At 44.1% G+C, this 4425-nt stretch overlaps 1 long non-coding RNA gene across 1 annotated transcript; it reads left to right on the top strand.

Moving 5' to 3' along the window:
* The first annotated feature begins 2679 nt into the window (after window positions 1-2679).
* LOC308315561 lies at window positions 2680-3155 on the top strand. Its single transcript, XR_013964048.1, has 2 exons — window positions 2680-3021; window positions 3058-3155. It is a non-coding gene; the product is annotated as an uncharacterized lncRNA (long non-coding RNA).
* Window positions 3156-4425: the final 1270 nt, after the last annotated feature.

Here is a 4425-nt window from a genome sequence, read left to right as displayed (position 1 = left end):
TGTGTGTGTGTGTGTGTGTGTGCGTGCGAACATGACCCCAACATGACCCCTGTGTGTGTGTGTGTGTGTGTGCGTGCGTGCGTGCGAACATGACCCCAACATGAACCCTGTGTGTGTGTGTGTGTGCGTGCGTGCGTGCGAACATGATCCCAACATGACCCCAACATGACCCCTGTGTGTGTGTGTGTGCGTGCGTGCGAACATGACCCCAACATGACCCCAACATGACCCCTGTGTGTGTGTGTGTGTGTGTGTGTGTGTGTGTGTGTGCGTGCGTGCGTGCGAACATGACCCCAACATGAACCCTGTGTGTGTGTGTGTGTGTGTGTGTGTGTGTGTGCGTGCGTGCGTGCCAACATGACCCCAACATGACCCCTGTGTGTGTGTGTGTGTGTGTGTGTGTGTGTGTGTGTGTGTGTGTGTGTGTGTGTGTGTGTGTGTGTGTGAACATGACCCCAACATGACCCCTGTGTGTGTGTGTGTGTGTGTGTGTGTGTGTGTGTGTGTGTGTGTGAACATGACCCCAACATGACCCCTGTGTGTGTGCGCGCGCGTGCGAACATGACCCCAACATGACCCCAACATGACCCCTGTGTGTGTTGCAGGCTTTTTTCGTGCTCCATTCAGAGGTGTTTATTACTTCAGATTCACTGCAGCTACCTATGGATCATCACAGCGTATGGTCATCTACATGTATAAAACTAATCAGCAAAATACTCAGCAACTCATTGCTAACTATGGACGAAATAATGATGACTTCTTTGAATACATGTCTAATGCAGTGGTGGTGGAGATGGAGGTGGGAGACACAGTATACATGAGGTTACCTGGTAATAGTCTCTACAGTCTCTATGATAACTCATACAACCACAACACCTTCAGTGGTTTCCTGCTCTATGCTCTGTAACACTGATGGAGACTCACTGAGTACATTTACTCACATACTCTATGCTCTGTAACACTGATGGAGACTCACTGAGTACATTTACTCACATACTCTATGCTCTGTAACACTGATGGAGACTCACTGAGTACATTTACTCACATACTCTATGCTCTGTAACACTGATGGAGACTCACTGAGTACATTTACTCACATACTCTATCCTCTGTACCACTGATGGAGACTCACTGAGTATATTTACTCACATACTCTATGCTCTGTAACACTGATGGAGACTCACTGAGTACATTTACTCACATACTCTATCCTCTGTACCACTGATGGAAACTCACTGAGTACATTTACTCACATACTCTATCCTCTGTAACACTGATGGAGACTCACTGAGTACATTTACTCACATACTCTATCCTCTAATATTGTAACTTTTACTTTTACTCCAGTACAAATGTGAGTACTTCTTCCTCCACTGATCCTGCTAGCATTACATTAAAGGGACACTTCACCCCTTTTGTAACCAGATCTTATTGTAATGATGTTTGGGAGACTAGAAACACCGTCCTGGGGTTTCTATGTGGTAATAATGATGAGTTTTTAGATATGTTAGTATTTCATAATGTCCATGATGTCATGGACACTGAGCTCACCACCTTCCTGCACTACAATTCCCATAATGCTTTGGTGCACTGCTCCTCCTTGTGGATAGGGGGAGATGCTGTCTTACTGAGACAACATGTAGTCCAGGAAGGGAGTGAGCCCAGTGTCCATGACATCACAGACACTTTGAAATACTAAAATATCTAAAAACACATTTTATTAATTATTACCCACATAAAACCCCCCAGGAAAATGTTTCTTGTCTCCCAAACATAATACATAAAAAAACATAAAATAAAGATATGGTTATATGGTAATAAAATAAGGTGAAGTGTCCCTTTAACTCATTTACCTCCAACACTATAAACTATATTAAACTATGTCTAAACCTAACCTTATTCCTAACCTTAACCTCAGTAAAACTATGTGTAAACCTAACCTTATTCCTAACCTTAACCTCAGTAAAACTATACCTAAACCTAACCTTATTCCTAACCTTAACCCATTCTGAACGGGAACCCATTTTGGTGTTAGCATCATGTTATGCTTTAGCTTTTGAAAAATAGCAGATCTACAAGCTCATAGCGCGCCACCGAGTGTCTCGCTACGAGCTTGTAGGTCTGCTATTTTTCAAAAATCGAAGAACAACTGACATTTTTAGAATCTGATCTCAGGTGAGAATGGGTTAATCAGACCAGTGTGTGTCCAGTGGAAACCTCGTATGAATCTGATCTCAGGTCTTGGTTAAGAAGGTCAATTGCCTTCCGTCTGTTAGAAAAGTACTGTATTTGAAGGCCCTTCGTAAAATATACTGGTTCTGTTTAGAATGTTATCGTCTCCCGTCTTTCCACAAAATAATAGAAAATGCTCGACAGTGGTCTCAATAAGAACCTGGCTCGATAAGTCTGATCGATAAGGTGATCGTTATCGATAAGAACCCGGCTCGATAAGCCTGATCGATAAGGTGATCGTTATCTATACAAATGAACGATATATATATATATATGAGAGAGAGAGAGAGAGAGAGAGAGAGATTTTTTTCATATCATGAGAAAGATGGCTTCCATTTTCGTATTGCAACTTTCCAGGAATATAAAGTCTGCCGTTTTTATTAGCTTGTATTCCCCATCGATGATGTCACTGGTCGTGAAGACCAATTATATGAAGGTCGTTTGAAAAGTGGTGAAGTGGTCCTTTAAAAAGCTACAATAAAATCGTTAAAATAAATGAATAGGAATGTTCCTTAAAGTGTCCCGGCACTAAGGTGACTTGTCAGAGATGGTTAATCCTCCTGAAAAGGAGGATTCCCCGCCTGATGGAGGGGAAAGGAACTGGTTGGAATAACGTGTTCCTTCCACGCGCTACGTCCAACCAGGGAAACTCCCCCCTGTCAGGTGTAAAGGAGCAACTTGGGGACTCAGGCATGAAGGAAGCATGAGTTCAAGTCCGTTGCTCTCCCCTTGTCCCCCATATATGGGGACTAGGTTGGTCTCCCCTTGTCCCCCATATATGGGGACTAGGTTGGTCTCCCCTTGTCCCCCATATATGGGGACTAGGTTGGTGGAGGGTGTGTAGAGCCCAGGATCACATTAGATGATTGACACAGGGGTGAAAAATGGGTTACAAAATCGTGGGATAAAAAAAATATATATATATATTTAAAAAAAATGATTTTAAAGATGAGATCATAAATTTAAATCAATGGATTAATTGTTCTGATTAAACAAAACTGCTTTGATAAACATTTTACAAGTACATGCAGCTGGTAATGGCTTTTAATCATTTAGATTATGAATGAAGTGAAGAATTGAAGTGAAGAATAACAGATTATAGACCTGTTACTTTTATGATGATAAGTATGTTGTTAAAGTTTAAATGTTCTGTAAGGCCCCATACACACATTCAGAACACATGTTCTGTGTCTTGCCACAATGCAATTCCAACGGGAGTCACATGGTTTGACCAAACATTTGTGTTTGATGGGCAGAACACAGCCTGTGTTGTGTTATTGTGTAAGGGTTATTGTCCACTGTGTTGTTATTGTGTAAGGGTTATTGTCCACTGTGTTGTTATTGTATAAGGGTTATTGTCCACTGTGTTGTGTTATTGTCTACTGTGTTGTGTTATTGTGTAAGGGGTATTGTTCACTGTGTTGTGTTATTGTGTAAGGGTTATTGTCCACTGTGTTGTGTTATTGTGTAAGGGTTGATGGACAGAGAAGGTGGACCTGAGACCTATAGAAACCTGTAGAGGCAGCTCTATTGGGGGGGGGTCTAATTGAGGGGTAAAGGCCTATTCATAGTCTGGATTTTCGGTGATGAGGTGACCACCGCTCCGGTGGTGAGCTGACCACCGCTCCGGTGGTGAGCTGACCACCGCTCCGGTGGTGAGCTGACCACCGCTCCGGTGGTGAGCTGACCACCGCTCCGGTGGTGAGGTGACCACCGCTTCGGTGGTGAGCTGACCACCGCTCCGGTGGTGAGGTGACCACCGTTCCGGTGGTGAGCTGACCACCGGAGCTGAAATAACGTTGAGCGGTGGTGAGTAAAAACAGAGAGAAGGGCTGGAGCGGTGGCGGTGGTTTGCTCTTCACCGCGGCTCAGTGACGTCATGTTGTAGTTCGGTGGTCACCTCAGTGACGTCATGTTGTAGTTCGGTGGTCACCTCAGTGACGTCATGTTGTAGTTCGGTGGTCACCTCAGTGACGTCATGTTGTAGTTTGGTGGTCACCTCAGTGACGTGATGTTGTAGTTCGGTGGTCACCTCAGTCACGTCATGTTGTAGTTCGGTGGTCACCTCAGTGACGTCATGTTGTAGTTCGGTGGTCACCTCAGTGACGTCATGTTGTAGTTTGGTGGTCACCTCAGTGACGTCATGTTGTAGTTTGGTGGTCACCTCAGTGACGTGATGTTGTAGTTCGGTGG

This window comes from Protomyctophum bolini (genome assembly GCF_963924005.1).
Source record: "Protomyctophum bolini genome assembly, chromosome: 5".
Lineage (NCBI taxonomy): Eukaryota > Metazoa > Chordata > Actinopteri > Myctophiformes > Myctophidae > Protomyctophum > Protomyctophum bolini.
This window is presented reverse-complemented; position numbering and strand designations above follow the sequence as displayed.